Below are 22598 nucleotides of genomic sequence, written 5' to 3' on the forward strand. Positions count from 1 at the left end.
ACAGTACCTATACATCTTGATATTCAAGTTCAAGACATCTAATAATAAAGCAAAGTAGAAGGCATTGATAACTGACCTCAGGTTGACAACCGAGCTGAATGTTTAATACATAACCACTTATAGTGACTCCCAATTGGTGATTGGTTAGATAAATGGAGAGTTCAAAGCTTAAAAAGATGGAATTCAAAAGTATTTCAACAAAGCACTAGCCTTGGTAGTTGACTTCAAGAAAGTCAAAGTGAAAAAGATACCAAGATCAAAAAATTCAATAACAGACTTTCTATCTAAGTTGACTTTAGGAGTAGAATGAAAAGTCTATACTGAGTTCTAATAGAAGAACTAGTGCATAAAAGTATCAAAAACAAGCTTGTGAGATAGGTTACAAAGAAAAAAACCTGTATGACAGTAATTAAAGCATACTTAATCATGAAAGTATTACCTGATGAAAGAGTCCAGACTAAAGCATTGATGAAAAAGGCCCTTTAGTACATAATGATCCAAAAAAATTATACAAAAGATCCTTTAGCCTACCCTATTTAAGATGTGTTGATGAAGAAGAGGCAGAGTATGTCTTACCAAGAAATCCATGAAGAAATATATCAAAGTCACTTCAGACCTTGGTTTTTGGCTTATAAAGTGCTAAAGTAAGCTATTATTGGCCCATCATCAGGAGGGATATGATCAAACTAATGAAAAAATGCAACAACTGTTAGAGATTTATCCATATGCAACATCTTCCTTCAAATGAGCTCACTCATATCATTAGCCTGTGGTAATTTATGTAGTGGGAAATTGATGTCTTCAAACCATTCACCCTAAACATAGGTCAAAGGAGATTCATCTTAGTAGTAGTAGATTATTTCATAAAATGGTTGAAGCTAAAGCCCTAGCCATCACCACAGAAGCACAAGTCAAAAAATTTATGTGAAAAAATATAGTCTGTAGATTTGGATTACCTTAGTCTATAATAATAGACAATAACAAATAATTCAAAAATCCAAAGTTCAAGGAATAGTGCTTAAATCTTCACATTAACCTTAGGTTCACATCAGTTACCTACCTTAGCCCAACGGGTAGGTTGAAACTATAAATAAGAAAATATTAAAAGCTCTAAAAAAGAGACTTAACATGACAAAAAGAAAATGCACCGATAAACTACCAAGAGTTTTGTGGGCCTTAAGGACAACCATGAAGATGCCTACTAGTGAAACCCCTTTTTACTTAACATTTGGAATAGAGGCTGTAGTGTGATTGAGATTGGCCTGCCAAGTTTAAGAGTTGAATTAAAGTAAAAAAAAAAAATGAAAAGGTGCTTAGGGCCGACCTTGACCTTGTCGAAGAACAAAGAGACATAGCCCTAATACGGATTATAGCCTACCAGTACAAAATAGCCAATTATTATAATAAAAAGGTCTAGTATAAGCACATTAGGAAGGGTAACCAGGTGTTTAAAAAAGTTAAACCTTTAGGGGTATATGATTGAGGTGGTAAATTGCCCCGACGTGGAAAGGACCATATATTATTAAAGAGCTTGTTCACAATGCAACCTATAAATTACAGGATTTGAATGGCGATGTTATTCTAAGGATATGGAATGTAGATAACTTAAAGATTTATTATCAGTAACTCGATATAAACTAAGCTTACACTTGTATTATTTTGTAAATGGGATGTGAAATGCAAACCATTCTATTACCAGTAAATCGATTAAAATCGAGCTCACACTTACATTATTTTACATGCAAACACACGAATTAAATTATCTTCGGTAAGCTTGCTTTTAAGTGATTTAAAGAAATTTGACCTAGAAGTTGTAATTATGTTTATCTGATCTAAGCAATTGTGCAAGTCTTCAGTCTAATTATCTATTTTTAGATCTATTACTTGATCTTAAACTTATGCAAATAAAAAAGAAATAATGGTGAATCCAAGCTGAAACTTAAGAAAAATTTTCTTTTTATTTTGTTGTGACAAAATACATAAGTTGAAGTATGAGAGGTCATTACAGAAAGATGACCTCAAAGTCAAAAATTTACAAAGTCAAAAACAAAAAAATTATAGAATTTATTTGTCAATAGTAACAGGGGTAGAGGGAGCACTCTCATCAATAGGAGTAGGAAGGACACTTTACTTTTGATGACCTCCATATCTTTCTCTTCGATCTCTAAGGTGGGCACCTGTACATCCATAGAAAAGCCTGGTGTACTTCTTATTTTTAGGCCTCAAATTCAGGCTCACTATTTTTATTTACTTTTTTCTTCTTAAGGAATAAGAAGAGTAGCTTCTAATTTTTTATTGAACTCAGGTAATCAACGAGAAGTTTTTTATTTGATCGAACTATGATATAAAACCACCTGCTATCATTAGGATATTTTTTTAAGATAAAAGAACTCATTGAATAAAGGAAGAGAATGAAAAATATTTAGTTGTTGATAAGTGATAATAAAAGCAACTATATACCAAATATAATTTAGGGTGAGCTGAATGATGATCAAATTGTAAGAATTAAAAATTAAAATAAATAAAGGATGATGTGAAAACCTCAAATTGGCCATGAACGAATCCCAATATACATAGAGCCGATGTGACTCTAATTTATTAATGACTTAGTCTGAGGAGTTTGACGTTATTATACTGTACATTTCTTTGAAAAAAAAAGAAAGTGGTACCCAGAGCACGAATGTGATGTGTCGAGCACATGTTAGGTCAATCTTCTAGATTTACCCTACCTTTTAGCTTGTTTATCATGTCATTGGAGATCATACTGAGGTTACAAGGAGTATATATAGAGACTTCGACAAGTTCATCCTACTTTACAAAACTTTTCCCTTCATCATCACTTCTTTTTAGCCAAGGGGATCCCTTTCTCTTATTCCTCTTCAGAACTATCCTTGTTAGAAGAATTTATATGTTAGATAAGAGATAGATCCCAAAGAAGAATAGTGGATGAAAGTAACTCGATCTCAAAAAAAGAAAGACAAGGTGCAGACCCCTCAAGAGAAGATAAAATGTCTAAAAAAATTGATTGAAGAGGGATAGTAGAAGTGGCAAAAGATGAAAGAGTTCGAACCCTAGAAAGAAGAATGATCGAAGAGGAAGAGAGATCGGCCATAGAAGATGAACTGACTTGAACGACAGAGAAAATGAATGGATGTTGAAGTTTGAAGTTGATATGAGCACATAGCTCTTACGTGCTCAAAACTTGCTCATCTCTTGCTCAAGCATTCTTTTCATTACATTATTGCCTTTTTTTGGACATTGGGTTAAACCAATAAGCCTTTTTTTCATAGTTGTGACCCCCAATAATAGGGGGAATCAGGTCATCATCTTACTGCCCTCATTAACTTTTTCTTGGCTCTACCCTATAAGTTTTAGCTTTTTCAAAACTTGTACTAGATGACGTGGTTAAAAATACATACTGAAATAGGTGTAGAAAAAACTTTAAAGGTTAGGAAGTTGTTGAGATAAAAAATTTTAGGTCGAATTGATAGTAAAAAAAATAAAAGGTGAAAAGCTAAAGCCCTACCAACCTTTTATATAGATGCATTACAGACCAGATGGATGACATATTCTATGCCACGTGTCAGAAAATAGGTTGGTAGACATCTTTTTATCTTTTTACTTTAAATTTTTTTCACTCAAACCACTTCTCTCTTCATTTAATGCTGTTAGATCGACCTAACTGGATGAAACCCAGGACAGGCCATCTAAATTAGACAATCATCAGAGGTAAACCAAGAGTTTTGTTTACTTTCAGGGTTCAAAATAGAGGCTCAGATCCAAATTTTAAAAAAAAACATGCAAGTCTCATCACAACCAGATGAACTCTAACATTAATCTCGAATCACCCCAAATAATTATGATCTTGGCAATCTTTAAATTTTTTATACACTCAATCCAAAACACATACAATCGAATAATCGTCAGGTCAGATCGTGACTCAAAGCTAGTCATCGTCCAAAATTGATCTCTCCATGCAACATCGACCTTCAATGAGCCAAGTTACCAATTTGTTCCTTAAGCCAATCTATCCTACATCAAGGACATCGATAATAAATTTGGTGATCTGATATTCGATTGCCTGATGTGGAGACAGATTGTTAGGGGAATTCGATGGTTAAAGGGGTATAGTGATCTTTTCTCTTCTTAAAGCCTTCAGTAGATAACCATAGGCATCTTTGTCATTTGTGGCGATCTGACTTGACATGGTTAGTGCCATCTCAGCTCAGTTCTATCCTAATTGTCCCCTTATAGTCCTCTTTAGCTTACCTATAAATATGAAGACTCAGGCACCGTAAAGGTAAGTTCATCCCATTTACTATATTTTTCTTTTCTTTCTACTTTCTTATCGATTTGATCTTTATTGACTTATGCGTCAGAGTGCAAAAGCAAAGAACACCTTCTGCTTTTACCTCTATTGTATTTTTCTTTTATATTTACATGAATACTTTTACGTCGAAACTCAGCACCAACAAATAGCTTAGCTTGGGTATTTTCTGTATCCAAACTTGACAATTTCAACGAAGCAAGTCTAGTTGAAACTTTTTATTTTTTTGATGAATGAAAAATTAAATAAGAAAGTGGAGGATGAAATCAAGCAAGAGTTACAGATCAAAATGAAAATTCTCATATTCATAATTGATGTTTCGTTCTAAACTTTGACTTTTTATGTTTATAATCATGTTAATTGAACATGTTGAGTTCAGAATTCCAATACATTGTACTAATAAGGTAAATGGAACTATGGAAGAATCTATAATTAAGAATGTGGTAGAACAGAATTTAAAAGCAAAAGATATACAATGAAACACCAACTACCTTGCATTATTGGTACTTTTTTCCTTTTCGAATAACATATTGACATTATTTTTTGGAAAAACTTAAATTTCTTGAGGGAAAAAAATCATAAAATCTAGTTGATGAGTTTGTACTTGGGGCCTGAGTAGCATTGGCTAAACTTACCTTGATGCAATTCTTATGCTTCAAATGTCATTTTTCTCATAAGTGATGAAAGGCTGGATCAAGCATCAATTGATAGTTTTATTGCAAACTAATGGTCTTAGTTTACATGATGTAACTTATGTTATATAAGATGGTTTCTTTGTAAATTCAACCTGAAAAATAGTGATTTCTGTCATGACTTCAAACTACTATTACTCAATTAGGATATCAAAAGTATGCTTAAAGATGAAACAATAGCTTATTTCTAAGATCATTCGTATATACATCAGTGTTTTGTTTTTTTAAACCCTTTTTCTTTTCAAATCCAAACTTAGAATTCCTGAACTCCTTGTTTTTCATATTCTTACCTTTTCCACCACCTTATTGTGCCTATTCTCCAAAGCGATCCCTTGGAGATACCCAAGCCTTTTCTTACTTGACCTCTCAAATGCTTTACCATCCTCAAAACCTAATTCCAACTTACTATCTTTGCTATCTGTAGGGAAACTACTCCGCTGCCTTTGTTTCTTCCACGTCTTAACTTCCTCAATCTTTTTTTTTATTCAATTTTTTCTTTCAACTTCCCAACTTGAACCTTTTTGTAATTTTTTTAGCCTTTTTAATCTTTTTTTCTCTCTTTAGATTCTTCAATCTGTCTCTTCTATGCCAAAAGCCTACTTTTCACCTTATGCATGTATGTATCTGTCTTTAACCATCTCTGCGTAATAGTCATATGGCTTAAGAAAATGTAGCCCTATTAACTTAAACTTGTCAAATGCCAACCTTGTCCCCTCCAATGCCTGTGTATAGAAAGTAAGCTTTTTTGCCAGGTCATCATTCACATCCACCTCTTTCTCTTGATCAATATCAAAGCACAGCTTGTGCATCCATTCAACATATTTTGGCTAGCTGATATCTTTTAGTTTCTCAACGAGGCCATCTCTATTATATATAGAATTTTTTGAAGGCTCAGCCAACTTCACATGTTCCTCATCTGATTCTAACCTAGATTCAAACTTTTCCCTACCAAGATCATCCATTACATCACTGTCTTCCAGTGCATTCTCAGCTAGTAAGGTTGATTCTTTACTTTTTAACCCTATTGTGTAAAACATGTTATAAAAAAAAAGGAAATTCAAAAGGTCGTTAGTGTCGTAACGTCTAGATCCGGGGATCTATCGCTAGACATTGACTTTAGGGAGTCGCCACCAATCTTTTTTATCCAGGTGCGATTGGCCACCTATGGAATCTGTCCTTTCAGGGAACACCTAAGTTTAAGGGTCCCTAAAAGAATAGGTTCAGGTCTACTAACCAGAACAGAGTTCGGGAGTTCGGTTACGTGTGAGGAAGGTTATAGCAGCCTCACAACACCCATCAAAAGATGGTACCAGCTTGAATTTGTGTTATCCAAAAGCCTTAAAATTTTACCAAGTAATTAATTATTGAAAATTATTCTCAATTGACTCTAATACTTTTAGCAGAAAATTGAGAAAATTCCCTCACCTCAGGAGTATGCAAGAAAAACTACTGTTTCACTTGCAGAGGCTCCGTCGTCAGATTATTTAAAAGAAAAAAACAAAATCAAAATTAAGATAGAAAGGAAGGAAAGAATGATTTTTTTTTTGGTAGGAAAAATAGATACTTTCAACTTTTCCCCAAAAATATTTTTTGGAAATTTCGATTTTCAAGGAAAATTGATACTTTCAACTTTTCTCCAAAAATATTTTTTTAGAAATTTATTTTTCTTTTAAGGAAAATTGATACTTTCAACTTTTCCCTAAAAATATTTTTTTTTTGAAATTTATTTATGAAGAAAATTGATACTTTCAACTTTTCCCCAAAAATATTTTTTGAAAATTTATTTCTAAGAAAAATTGATACTTTCAACTTTTCCCTAAAAATATTTTTTTTTGAAATTTATGAAATTTATTTCTGAGGAAAATTGATACTTTCAAATTTTCCCCAAAAATATTTTTCTTTTGGAAATTTATTTTTCTTTTAAGGAAAATCGATACTTTCAACTTTTCCCTAAAACTATTTTTTGAAAATTTATTCTTAAGGAAAATTGATACTTTCAACTTTTCCCTAAAAATATTTTTTTTTTGGAATTTTTTATTTTTATTTAAAGAAAATAAAATAAATAAAAATAAATAAAAAGAATATTACATAAACCTAATCTAATAAATAAAAAATAAAATAAAAAAATAAACAAAAAAAAAAAAAAAAAAACCTGGAGCGACTCGGATCGCGGCTCGGCTCAAGGCAGGGAAACGGCTCGGGGGAGCGGCTTGGTAGCTTGGCTCGGCTCGGCTCGGAGGGAGGCTGGCACGCGAGGGTCAGAAAGCGGGTCGACGCCCGGGTCGGGTCGGGTTCGGCAAAACGCGCGGATCCTCTAGGTTACTTAAGGCCAAAACGACGTCGTTTTAAAAGGGTATAAAAGGTACTTCCCTCTGTTTTTTGGCAGAACCCTTCTCCTCTCTCTCTCTCTTCTTCCTTTTTCCTCTCCCTTCTCTCTAAAAACTGAAGAACACCGGTGGAATTTTCACCGGAATCTGGAAATTTCATCGAAAGTTGGCCGAAAGATCACCGGTTTCTGGGATTCTTCGTCGAAAACTGGGTTGGTCGCCGAAAAATTCAATGTTGGCCGAAATTTTCGCCGGAAAATTCAAACTTCACCGGAATTTTTGTCGGAATCTGAAAATTTCCTAGAAATTTCCAGAAAAAAATTTTCGCCAAAAATTTCTAAAAAATTTTTCTCACTCCCAGAACACTCCTAAACTTTTCTTAGCTTCCTATATGCCTCATTTTCTCTCAAATCAGTAGCTTTGCTTACTGTTTTTTCTGTGTTTCATTCTGTTCCAGGAGGTGCTTTATATAGGGATTGATCAGGAGTTTCTGATCAATCCCAATTCCCCTTTGGACGGGAATTCAATCTTTGAATCCAGTCTGGACTCTTCTGATTGAATTCCCACTCCCAGTGGGATTCTTCAACTTTCAATCCTAGCCCTCCAAAATAAAAATCAAAATAATAAAAAAAAAATTAGATAATTAGAAAAGATAAATCAAAAGATATTATAGGATAAAAATAATAATAAAAAAATATCAAATATATAATTAGATAAGTAAAAATACAAAAATAAATAAAATAAAAAAGATAAAATATATATATATATACATATTAGTAATAATACATAAATAATAAAATACACATAAATATTAACAAAAAAAAAATAAATAAATATATACATATATTAATACATAATAATAATAATAAATAATACAATACATAAAATACAAAAGAAGAAGAAAAAAAAATACAAGATAAAATTGAATTGGGCTTACCCATTTGGGCCAGGCCCAATTGATCTAGGCCTGGACCCAATTGGGTGTCTACAGCTGCCCCTCTTTGCACATTTTCTGTGAAACAGAAATTACGCAAAGACGTAGACACCCAATCAAGACTCAACTCAACATTTTTTGGTTTTTTTGTTTTTTGTTTTTTTTTTGTTTTTTTGTTTTTTTTACCAAAGCTCCTCTAAACAGAGGCTCAACGACTTTGAGAAACATAAATTGCTCCTTTAAACAGAGGCACCACGACTTTTGGAAAGTAAATTGCTCCTCTAAACAGAGGCAACGAACTTGGAAAAGTAAATTGCTCCTCTAAACAGAGGCACCACAACTTTGGAAAAGTAAATTGCTCCTCTAAACAGAGGCAACGGAACTTTGAAAGTAAATTGCTCCTCTAAACAGAGGTACCACGACTTTGGAAAGTAAATTGCTCCTCTAAACAGAGGCAACGAACTTGGAAAAGTAAATTGCTCCTCTAAACAGAGGCACCACGACTTTTGAAAAGTAAATTGCTCCTCTAAACAGAGGCACCACGACTTTGGAAAGTAAATTGCTCCTCTAAACAGAGGCACCACGACTTTGGGAAAAGTAAATTGCTCCTTGACAATCATGTCCAAAGGAGTTGAAAGTTGTGTTTGAAGGGATTTCAGGAGATTATGCCCAAAGGTCTTATAAATCAATCCTGATACCAAGAGACATCCTATTTCAAGGATTAGGAACTTACTTGACAAATTTCTTCTCAAACTTGCAAAGTCTTTTCATATCTGTCTTTTTCATGTGGGATGTTGGAACACCCCTGCTTCTTGAATTTGTACACTATACTTTCCTGAAAGTAGTGTATGCTATGCAAATACATATGAATTTCAATGCATGCTATGCAAATGTTGGTCAATCAATTCCTGTTCAATGTATGGTAATCAAGTTTCTCAAGCTTTTTTCTTTCTTAGGTGTCAAGCCCTTTGATTCCTCAAGGATCCAATTACACTGCTCTTCTAGGATCGAACCAGTGTAGCTCTTAATTGTCTCTTCCACTTAGATTCTTCCTTGTTCTGTTTTTCAATACTTTGGAATAAGCTTCATCAATCGATCATCACTTGACCATCATTCAATGAATTTCTCAGCACTAACAAATTTTAAAACAAGTTTCATCCACCATCACGGGGTCATTACTCATAGGTGTCTCAGCATTAACCTTTCCAAAATAGATTTTGTCTTCATCATTCAATCACAACTTGCAAGTCATATCGACCAATTCATCCTCGTACTCATCACTTGATTGTATCACTGCCCCATTTCTTCATTTGATCACATCATATATCCTTCTAAATCATCTCCTCTAGGTTTCTACCATTTCTTCATTTTGTCTCCACCATCATCTTAGATTTTTTTTCAAATGAATGCAAGACTCTTTTAAGCACATATTCATTCATTCATTATCATTTCAAATCCTGACAAATACAATGCAATCAAGCATTTTCTCAATTCATTCTAGGGGTGTAATGATAAGAGAACACAAGGTGAATTATGGTAAAGATAAATAATGAAGATCTGTTTTAGTACAAAACAAATGAAAAACGAAATAAATTGGATACATGTCATTGGGGTGAATGGTATGTCCAAATGATGAATATTCAGACAATTTTCAACATTAATCTAGGATTCTTTTTCAAAAACTCATTCCATTTACTGTTGAAGTCAACTTGAGCTTGGCGAACTTTGCCCCAGTCTTTGAGGGTTCTTCAGATGTCTTTGATCTTTCATTCATGTGAGCCATTTGACCTAGATCTTTTTTTTTTTGGTACCAAAATCACCCTTTCAGGTTTTCAATTTGAATCTCCTTTTTTATTTTTTCATTTTCTCATTTTTTCCCCTTTTTTTTTTTCTCTTTTCTCATTTTTCATCCATATCTTTCATGTAGCATGATTCCATTGCTTCATCATGAGCATGTCTTTGCTCAACCTATGATCATTCAAGTTGAGTATTCACATTTGATCCAAATGGACTTTTCAAGGTTGTAATGAAGGCCAAGGTGAAGGGTCATAAAAAAAAGGATATAATAGGCTCAAAACATGTATTAAAAATGTTCAAAACCAAAGGATCATTTGATGCAGCTTGGCATTTTGCCCCCACATCATTTCACTACTTTTCTCTTTCCTCACACAAAGGATTCTCATTACTTTGCCCCAAGTCATGTGTGGCTTTTATTTTTCTTTTGCTTTTCTTTCTCTTTCCATTTTTGAGACCTTTTGTGGTGTTTTTTTCCTTTTTTTTTTTTCAAAATTTACCCTCCAGTGTAGAGGGTGATCCTTGGTTGGGGTTCTTCAAAAAAATGATAAGCTCAAAGGGGTAACAATAAATGGTTTTTCAAATGGTAAAAGAAAGATGGCCATTTTTCATCTCAATTGTGAATACCTTTCTTGAACATCATCTATTGAACAAAGCTCATGAACTTGTATAAAAGATTGCACACCTTCAAGACATATCTATTTCACCTTCAGTAACAGCTTACTTTTTGCTGAAATCATCTCCTCACATTGACGTGGATGAGTTCTCAAAATTAAATCCCAGAATCATTGTTATCATTGTCTAAATATTCATCATCTGAAATTTAAGAATGAGAATGTAAAGCTATGAAAGGTAACGGAGCATGGAGTAATGGTCAAGTGAAAGAGAAAAATGTAATGAAATGTATTGACTTGCCTTTATTAAAATGATAACAAGTGAAGTCATATTGCAAAAAGAAATCTAACATTATTTGAAAAGATATCCTAAAATGACAGAAGAAACCTTCAACCAGCCTTATCTCCATTTTTTAAAAATTGTCCCCCTATGCGATCAGGTGAAGAATCTCTATTGACATCTTGCCCCTCAATTCATTGTGACTCTTCGAACCCTTTCTGTTCTTGACTTTCGCTAAGTACATTAACATTAGGTGCCGTTGCTTTTCCCTGATCAAAACTTACCATTCCATCATTGATCAACCGTTGCACCTTATGCTTTAAAGCAGTACAATTTTCAGTAGAATGACCAGTAATTCCATAATGGTAGTCACAGCGGGCTGTAGGATCATACCACTTTGGATAGGGTGGTTTAAGCGGTTCCACATGGTTGGGGGCAATCAAGTGGCTATTATAAAGTTCTCGATATAACTCTGTATAAGTCATAGGGATTGGATCAAATACAGGTTTTTCTCGAGTAGTTCGTTGTTCTCGTGAGCCACTTGTTGGGTTAGTAGGATGAATTTGGGTTCTTACAGGAGCTTGAATGTTAAGGCGGTAAGTGGATGAATAAGATGGTTGTGGGGCTAGCTGGTATGGGTAGAATGAGGCGTTATTCACAGCAGGATAGTATGGAGAGTAACCTTGGGATGGATAGGGTTGATAACCCCCGAATTGTTGTCTATCAAAGCTCACAGCTTGAGCTTCAGCTTCTTTCTTTTCTGATGTCTTCTTGGTTTCTCCTCCTTTCAACTTATCATTTTTTATGGCACTTTCAATAATTTCTCCAGAGATTACCATGTCAGTAAAATTCTTTGTTGCATTCCCTATCATCTTTTCATAATAGGGAGGCTTCAAAGTACTGACAAATAATACTGTAGTTTCTTTCTCAGTCAAAGGAGGTTGTACTTGAGAAGCAATATCCCTCCACCTCTGGGCATACTCTTTAAAAGACTCATTTGACTTTTTCTCTAGATTTTGTAAAGATAAACGATCAGGGGCCAAATCGATGATGTGTCGATATTGACTGATGAAGTCATGAGCCATATCACTCCAAGAGCGAATGTGGGTCTTATCCAACTGAACATACCACCTGGCAGTAGAACCAGTAAGACTATCTTGAAAGACATGCATCAAGAGTTTTTCATCATGTGCATGAGCTGCCATCTTCCTGTAATACATGGTGATGTGGGTTTTAGGGCACTTTGTACCGTCATATTTTTTAAATTTCGATACTTTGAACTTATGGGGGATAACCACATCAGGAACTAGGCAGAGCCCAGCAGCATCAACTGACCCATAGAAGCTAAATCCTTCCACAGCCCTTAGCTTTTGCTCTAGCATGCTAATCTTGAAACTTTCCTCAGCTTCTACCCTTATCTTTTCCTTTTCTTTTTCTTTTAAATCATCTAGATCAGGAATTGGTTCTACTGCCTTTTCAGTGAAGACAGGATTTATATAGCTATTATACTGCCCTGGGTTGAAAGCTGATGGCATTCCAAGATATGCGAAATGTTGTGATGGGACCTCTTGAGCAGACTGGGCTTGAAGTGGGCCAAAACTTGGAGGGTACAAAGGGTCAGCCACTTCTTGCTGGCTTGTACTTCCTTCAACTTTTTTTCCTTTATTAATGTTATTAAGAGCCTTCAGAATCTTGCTTAGTTCACTTTCAATCTTCTCCTGAGCTTTTTCTAGCTTTTCAAATCTATGAGAACTTTCTTCTTCCATTTGCCTTGCTCTGGATCTTGTGTTGTATGGATGAGCAGGGTTTTCGCTAGATGGAGCTATCCTCGGACCTTGAGTACCATACTTATGATTAGAAATGTTATGCTGTACCTTATGTATGATGCTTTGATACACAAATGAAATGTACATTTTTTGAATGAAATCTAGTATGAAATGAATGCAAATGATTGTGTTGAAACATGATCATGAAAAGAATACAGATGCATACAATCAGACAAATAACATAGTTAGTTCCGTGGATGAAACGTAAGTGATGTTGATGCATAATGTTACATATGATAAAAATAATACACAAAGTTAAACAATCAAAATGATTAGACAAACACTCTTTCTGTGTCTTAATTTCAGGGTATATCTATCATTGGGTAGAAAGGGCTCTATCTTAGGTGTAGGCACTCTTAAGGTTCACTACATGTGGTTTAAGGTCAAAGTCTAAAGGTTCTCAAATTGCTCCTTACATCCCTGTCCATCACAGACTAGTAAGGCACCCTAATCCTCACCCATTACAGGCTACAAGCGGAAAAGGTTCAATTTGAGTGGGAGTATTTCGCTAGCCACTGCGGAGGCATTAGACCTCACGAAAGCAATAGGTACTTTACTCCCTCCTAGAGGGACGGAGCTCGGGTGTAGAGCTCATGTTATGCACATGCATATGAATGACATAATTAACAAAGCAAATAAACATGAATGAATAATAACACATATATACAACAAGGTTCAATTTCATTTGGCTTTTGGATAACACAAATTATTTGCTGGCCTGACTCTCAAGGTCCCCAGTGGAGTCGCCAAGCTGTCGTAACATCTAGATCCGGGGATCTATCGCTAGACATTGACTTTAAAGAGTCGCCACCAATCTTTTTTATCCAGGTGCGATTGGTCACCTATGGAATCTGTCCTTTCAGGGAACACCTAAGTTTAAGGGTCCCTAAAAGAATAGGTTCAGGTCTACTAACCAGAACAGAGTTCGAAAGTTCGGTTACGTGTGAGGAAGGTTATAGCAGCCTCACAACGCCCATCAAAAGATGGTACCAACTTGAATTTGTGTTATCCAAAAGCCTTAAAATTTTACCAAGTAATTAATTATTGAAAATTATTCTCAATTGACTCTAATACTTTTAGCAGAAAATTGAGAAAATTCCCTCACTTCAGGAGTATGCAAGAAAAACTACTGTTTCACTTGCAGAGGCTCCGTCGTCGGATTATTTAAAAGAAAAAAACAAAATCAAAATTAAGATAGAAAGGAAGGAAAGAATGATTTTTTTTTTTGGTAGGGAAAATTGATACTTTCAACTTTTCCCCAAAAACCCTTTTTTTGAAATTTTATTTCTAAGGAAAATTGATACTTTCAACTTTTCCCCAAAAATATTTTTTTTGAAATTTTGATTTTCAAGGAAAATTGATACTTTCAACTTTTCCCTAAAAATATTTTTTGGAAATTTATTCTTAAGGAAAATTGATACTTTCAACTTTTTCCTAAAAATATTTTTTTTTTGAAATTTATTTATGAGGAAAATTGATACTTTCAACTTTTCCCCAAAAATATTTTTTGAAAATTTATTTCTAAGGAAAATTGATACTTTCAACTTTTCTCTAAAAATATTTTTTTTTGAAATTTATGAAATTTATTTATGAGGAAAATTGATACTTTCAACTTTTCCCCAAAAATATTTTTTTTTTGGAAATTTATTTTTCTTTTAAGGAAAATCGATACTTTCAACTTTTCCCTAAAAATATTTTTTGGAAATTTATTCTTAAGGAAAATTGATACTTTCAACTTTTCCCTAAAAATATATTTTTTTTGGAATTTTTTATTTTTATTTAAAGAAAATAAAATAATAAAAAATAAATAAAAATAAATTAAAAAAATATTACATAAACCTAATCTAATAAATAAAAAATAAAATAAACAAATAAACAAAGGAAAAAAAAAAAAAACCTGGAGCGGCTCGGATCGCGGCTCGGCTCAAGGCAGAGAAACGGCTCGGGGGAGCAGCTTGGTAGCTTGGCTCGGCTCGGCTCGGCTCGGAGGGAGGCTGGCACGCGCGGGTCAGAAAGCGGGTCGATGCCCGGGTCGGGTCGGGTTCGACAAAACGCGCGGATCCTCTGGGTTACTTAAGGCCAAAACGACGTCGTTTTAAAAGGGTATAAAAGGCACTTCCCTCTATTTTTTGGTAGAACCCTTCTCCTCTCTCTCTCTCTCTCTTCTTCCTTTTTCCTCTCCCTTTTCTCTAAAAACTGAAGAACACCGGTGGAATTTTCGTCGGAATCTGGAAAAAGTCACCGGAATCTGGAAATTTCACATGAAGTTGGTCGGAAGATCCCGGTTTCTGGGATTCTTCGTCGGAAACTGGGTTGGTCGTCGAAAAATTCAATGTTGGCCGAAATTTTCGCCGAAAAATTCAAACTTCGCCGGAATTTTCGCCGGAATCTGGAAATTTCCCAGAAATTTCCATAAAAAAATTTTCGCCAAAAATTTCTAAAAAATTTTTCTCACTCCCAGAACACTCCTAAACTTTTCTTAGTTTCCTATACGCCTCCTTTTCTCTCAAATCAGTAGCTTTGCTTACTGTTTTTTTTGTGTTTCATTCTGTTCCAGGAGGTGCTTTATATAGGGATTGATCAGGAGTTTCTGATCAATCCCAATTCCCCTTTGAACTGGAATTCAATCTTTGAATCAAATCTGAACTCTTCTGATTGAATTCCCACTCCCAGTGGGATTCTTCAACTTTCAATCCTAGCCCTCCAAAATAAAAATCAAAATAATAAAAAAAAAATTAGATAATTAGAAAAGATAAATCAAAAGATATTATAGGATAAAAATAATAATAAAAAAATATCAGATATATAATTAGATAAGTAAAAATACAAAAATAAATAAAATAAAAAAGATAAAAAATATATATATACATATTAGTAATAATACATAAATAATAAAATACACATAAATATTAACAATAAATAAATAAATAAATATATACATATATTAATACATAATAATAATAATAATAAATAATACAATACATAAAATACAAAAGAAGAAGAAAAAAAAATACAAGATAAAATTGAATTGGGCTTACCCATTTGGGCCAGGCCCAATTGATCTGGGCCTGGACCTAATTGGGTGTCTACAGTTATGATGCAAATACGATTGGCTAATTTTTTTCACACTATTTTTTATTCCCATATAAAGCAACCAAAATCATAGGCGACAAGGCAAAGAAAATAATAGATCAAAAGTATAGGACATCAAATATAAAGGAACATTTTCTAAAACAAACCATATGATAGGAAAAAGGTAAAAGCACAACACATAAACCTTCCAAAACTATGAGTAAGAACACATATCAGAACCTAGATTTACAAAAACTTCACTAGTTTTAAAAATAGGAAAAAAAATTACAAATAACAAAAGGCAACTAAAACCTATTATTTGACATCAATATTTGTAATAGTATTTATGCTTTTTAGAATAAAAAAAAAAATGCCAATACCTAAATTAAAATCATATTATTTCATACTCCAAGAATTTGGCACAATAAAAAGATGAAAACCAAGTAAATTTGAGAAGAAAATACCTGTTGTTGGTTCTCAAAACCTTGGCAAAACCCTGTCGCTCAGGTTTGGAGAGGAGTGCCAATTAGGGGTGTAAGTGATACATTAGTATTTCTAAGTTACTTAAGTTCAACTTAAATAAAATTTAAATTCGATTCGGTTATTATCGAGTCGAATTTGAGTTCAAGTAACGTGATTCATAGATTAAGTTGAGTTCAGGCATTTTTACACTTAACTTGAATAGTTTGCAAGCTTAATCGAGTTTTTATATTTTAATATATTTTAATTAATAAAATATTTCAAACTTGAGTTTTTGTCAAATACAAAAATTGAACTTATTTCTACATGTTAATCGAACAAGTTCAAATAGTTTGATTTTTATCTTCAATCGAGTTTGAACTAAAAAAATAAAACTTGATTGAACTTGAGCCGAATTTCAAGTCTTAAATTTGGAATTGAATTTGAACTCAAACATAATATTATATCGATTCGAACTCAATCGATTATACCTCTAATACTAAGTGCTTTCATTTTAGGATTGAGTTTGGACCATTTTGGGTTTTTGGTTGTGTGGGTTTGGGATTAAAAAACAAAAGGGAAAAAAAAAGAAGAATGGATTGTTTCCATGATCCAACCCAAAAATCACCTTTTAGGGCCTAATTACTCTTGATGAGGCCTATATTTAGAAATAGTTAGAGACCCAAAATCAATTTCAAAAAAAAAAAAAAAAATCAGTTCAATATCCATGCTCTTTTTCTGTGTTTTTTTAAAAACTCTCTTAGACATGTGCTAGACAATTTTACAAACTTTTTTTTTGGATTATTAAAACGTGTAAAGGAAGTTGTTGGATGTAATTGCCCTCTATTACAATTCGTTAGAACAAAATTTGAATTTGATATTTATATTATCTCAATTTTGTCTCTATTTCAATTTTAATAAATTTAATTTTTTTTATTAAAAGTTAACTTAAAACAACTAACATTGGTAATGTTTCACCTTTAATTTGAAAAATATGATATTTTGGTGATTATATTACATGTTACGATGGATTAATTTTTAAACTACGTTGGCACATATCAATAAAAAATATAATATTTTATTTTAATAAACTAAAAGTATTTTTATTATACATAATTCTTTGTGTTGATCTATGTGTCACTTGATAAAAAAAAAAAAAAAGCAAAATATGAAACATCATTACCTGAGAAAACAAGCTTTGATTTAAATTACAACCAAACCCAAAGTGAGCAGCTACCATTTGGTTTGACTTCTTTTAATTCTCCTTTTCCTTTATTAGTTGAAAGATATCGACAGTTGTTAATTTGTAGATTTGTTTTTTTAATTTTCAAATCCAAAGACTAGTAGTACTTGAAATAACGTAGAGATTAAGCCATTCCAAAAGAAAAAAAAAAATCAGATTCAGTGGGTAGGTGGATTCCACCACACAAAAAGAAAAATATACAATACAAGGTTGAGAAATAAAAACATGTGCGCACGTATATCAAAAAATTAATCATTCTTCCTGGCTTGAAAAAACAATGATTGATAATGATGGAAAAGTATTTTTACCCTAACACTACCCAACTTTGAGACTTGAGAGGACAAAAACCAACAGTTGGTTGTTTTTCCCTCTTAATTCGCTAGTTGTATTTGGTAAACCTTTTCAGTTTTATAATTCTTTTAAATGTTATTTTAAATAAAATATGATATAAAATTATATAAAAATATAAAATAATACGATTTAAAATTTTAATAATAATTATATATAAATTTATTTAAAAATAAAAAATTATATTTCATATTTAACATATTAATATGAATTATAATATAATAATTTTTATATTTTATACATATTTGATGTAAAATAAATACAATATAAACAAATAAATTATCAATCTTATCAATTAGTTTGTTAATGATTTTTATGTTATTATATTCATATTCGATTTTAATAAACCAACTATGCATAATAATTAGATTATATAATTATAGAGTGTGAGAGGAAAAAGAAAAGAAAAGGGAGGAGGAGGGGCGAGGAACAAAGATGATTGCATACTTTATGAACATTGTCAAGGATAGAGAGTAAAATTTACAAGGTAGAGGATGGAAAATTTTGCCTTCAAAATTAGGAATCTTAATAGCAATATATGATGAGAAAGCAAAGGTTCAAACTGAATGGGACCTTTTGTGTCCAAAGTGTATTCACTATCACTTGTAAAAACTCCCAATGAGGGAGCGACGAGGGTGGGGTGGGCTAAGACAACAGCATTGCTTTAAGGTGAAAATGAGCCATCACCCTTTCAAATATCCTAACCAAGAAGCTAATTTTTTGACTTTTTTTCTCATCCACATACCTACCATAGGTGTAGTTTTCTATCAATGTTGACTTCTCATGAAAAAAAGCTCTTGGATTCTTTATATTGATTGTTAAGGAAAAACTACAACTTAGAATATAATTACTTCATCCCCATTCCGCCTTTATGACTAAATTTGTTAATTGTTCCTATCATTTATATGTTTAAGTAAGCACGCATATAGTGTTCAATTCTTTGTCTTCCATTGTTGAAGCTCAACCAGAAAATAAAGTAGTTTAGGGTTTAACCAAACTGTCTTCAAAGTATCGTTTTGCTTTCACTATCAAGTAGTTTATTAAGGGTTTGCACAATTTATATTAAGGATTATTCAAGATATATGATTAAAGAAAAGACTGAAATAATGACAAATGGTGTAAATAATAAAAAAATTAAAAGTAAACATTTTATATGTTGTATTCAAACTCTTCGAACTAATATTGTTTTTGCATTCTTTATCATTTACCTTATTTGTTAATGAGCTACTTGAGCCCGAGTAGTTCGTTATAGCTCAAACTGTTGGATGTAAGGTTTGATAAGTTATTTGATAATTACTTTTTATCTATGTAAATTGATTTAGGGTTGTTTTTAGGATGCTTATGAGTAGTTAGGTTGAGGGTTAAGCGTGTTGTTGTGGGAGTTGCAACAAAAATTGGGTATGTGAGAGAGATAGAAAAAAAATTAATGATTGTAATCTTGAAAGTTTGTTAGTAAGATTTGTGGAATTTTTTATTGTTATTTTTTTTTTATACTTTTATTTTACTTGATTGGGTATTTGTCCTAACACTTGACTATCGAGTTGAGTATTTTAATACATGATTTGAGACATTTGTAATTATAAATTTTAATATTTTTTTAATATATTTAATATTACATATAAATAAAAATATAATGTTTAATGCATATCTATAGTTTTATCGAGCCAAATTTGAGAGGCTTGGATAAATTACCAATGAAATTCAAACAAAAAATAAAAGTTAAATTGAGCTTTAAGCCTTAAATTTTATAATCAAGTCAAACTCGAACATGACAATATATCGCTTTGACTCTGTTCATTTATACCCTTGTCTTATATACAATTAGGCTTTAATTGTGTGGCATAGCCCACATGTGCCTCCTCGGCATAGCTTATTTATATAAAATGTTATTTATAAAGAGTTAATGTTATAAATGATTTTTGAATTATAGTGAAATATTCAATTTGATACTAACATTTTAAAAATCTCTAATGTGATACTTAAACTATTAATTTGTTAACTAATGTAGTATTCACTCCTAATATAGTTAGCTCTAAATGATGACACATGATACAAATAATTCTTCAAATACCATATTAATTAACAAATTTATAGTTCAAGTACTACATTAGAAATTTTAAAATTTAGATATCACAATGAATATTTCACTATAATTTATGAGTCATTTGTAACATTAACCCTTTACAAAAGTGTTTGAATATGTTTGTTTATAAACATGGTCGTTGTTAAAATACACATCATTAGCAAAAGAATATATTGTTTGTTTTTAATCCCCTAGCATGATTAAAGTATGAGAAGAAAAACAAATTAGTGGCAATGCATTACAATATATATATATATATTAAAATTTTTTTTGAATAATCATAGATTAAAGAAAAATTGAATAATCATGGTTGAATTAAAAACAAAAGTCTCATTTCAAACCTCGATTAAGTCAACGGATACCAACTAGTAGAAATATTATTTAGTGTAAATTACATATAAATATCTTGTGATTTGAAATGAATTGAAAATGATTCTTAAAGTTTAAAAAATGATACTTAACTATTCTATGACTTCTTTTTATTTTTTTACTGAAAATCATTATTTTTTTTCTTTTTTTAATTAAAAATTTTTTTTCTTCTTCTTCATCAATTCATCTTTTCTCTCTCTAAAACCAAATAATGAGAAGTTCTCAATTTTTTTTCCATCTTTTTCTTCATTGTTTCCAACTTCCATAATCGTTTATTACTCTTTACCTCCAAACCTTTGCAACTTGGTTTTTTTTTTTTTTTACAATTTAGGTGGATTCAAAATCATATTATATGAGTATGTCATGAAATTTTAAATTCTGATTATTTATTTATTTTTGACTTTTTTTTTTCATCTTTTCACCTTTGTACCAACAAAGTGCATATTAATCATACCTTATTATCTCAAAAAAAAAAAAAAAAAAAAACCTCACATATCAAAATTTCAAAATACAGCAGCCCATTGAAAAATCAAAACAATTCAAAACTCACATATTAAAAATTTCAAGACCCAATTCAATAATCCATTGAACTCAAAATAATTGAGTTTTTTTTTAAATAAAAATATCAGGACAATTGAGCAACTGACTACTGCTTCTTGATTTCCAGGGTCTATGGTAATATAATAAAAACCATTTCTCTTGATTTAGTTTTCTTTTTTAGTTGAAAAATTATTAATTGATTGAGTTTAATTAAAAAGGGGAACTTTTAGTTTTTAGTTTGAATAAGAAAAAAATGGAAAAGAAAATAGAAAGAAAAGAGTAAGTAAGATAGTTAGAAGAATAAATTGGAAAAAATGAGATTTAATGGGCTATTCTCAGTTGTTGGCCATTATCGGATTTGTAGAAGGAAGGAGAAGGAAGTGAGAAAAAGTTATGAAAAAAAGATTTTACTCAATGTGCTTGGCATGATGGCAATTTTTTTTTTCATATATTGTAAAAACTTTCATGAGTATGGAGGAGATTCAAATGAGTGGTGTCTTGGTGAGTAAATTAGGAGATGGAAAGAGATAAAACTTGAGGAGATGGTGATAAATGGTGGGTTGGTGTCATGACTTTGAGAGAAAAAGGAAAGGAAGGTTAGATCTAATAACATTAAAGGTAATGCTAACAAAGCAAAACACAAAGGGGTTAAGTGTCACTCTTTAAATATCAAGAGTCAAATTTATTCGGCCCTAACCATAATGTATTTATATATAATTGACCCCTATTATTTATTAAACTAACTTGCACTTTTAAATGTTATATGCCATGTAATAAATTGGACATATATACTTGCTTAAATTCTAGACAAGAAATTGAAATAAATAAATTGAGAACAACTTAAATAAAGTGTCATTGAATATGAATTTAGTTTAGTTTGTTTATATTGTCATTTTAAAAAAATGACATAATATTTCTAAAATTTGAATTTTAGCACTTGTAATATTTTTTATCTCAAATTATAATTTTTTTACCAAACAAAAATAAGACTTAATAGGAAAAAATAAAATAAAAGAAAAAAGCCATTTTATGAGGATTGGCTATTATGCTTATGAACCTCAAGTGATACAATCGACCACCCAAACAAAACAAAAGAAATAGCTTCATAAGTGGAGGGCATTTTATTGATTCACAAGACACCAACAATCAAAAGTATTACTTGATTGAGTGAAATGTCAAAAATAAAGATAAAAAGCCTTTGGACAATATCAGTAAAATATAAGAATATATGCATGTATTTTTGTAATTTTGTATATTGTAATTTATAAAAAAAGTCAAAGTTAAACACAGAGAGTTTACCGTAACCACTTAGAGAAGAAAAAATAAATGCTCATGTAATTTTCACTTTGTAATATAGAAAGAAAAAAAAAAAAGAATACATAAAAGTGGAGAATAATGACAAAAAAATCAAATTAATGTTAAGGAAGATGTTAAGGAATCATTTATAAATTATGAAGAGATTAAATTTGATCTTTTTAAATAATAAAAGATTATCATGAAATCTATTAAGATAAAACTATATTTGATATTTTTAAAATTTAAAACATATATATCTAAATTATAACAAAATTCACTTTTAAATTTCATTTTTAAAAAATTAATTTTAAAAGATAAAATTACATTAATCTATAAGTGTGCATATTTATCATGAAATTTTGATGAATGTTTTAAAAATAAATTATTTAATTTT

General features: G+C 31.5%; 1 pseudogene; it reads right to left on the reverse strand.

Annotated features, from left to right (window-relative positions):
- Positions 1 to 5181: 5181 nt before the first annotated feature.
- Positions 5182 to 6056, reverse strand: LOC111274488 (putative rRNA-processing protein EBP2 homolog pseudogene; annotated as a pseudogene).
- Between the last annotated feature and the right edge of the window lie 16542 nt (positions 6057 to 22598).

The sequence above is a fragment of the Durio zibethinus genome, chromosome 17 (assembly GCF_047325235.1).
Source record: "Durio zibethinus cultivar Kanyao isolate XHJ-2024 chromosome 17, ASM4732523v1, whole genome shotgun sequence".
Lineage (NCBI taxonomy): Eukaryota > Viridiplantae > Streptophyta > Magnoliopsida > Malvales > Malvaceae > Durio > Durio zibethinus.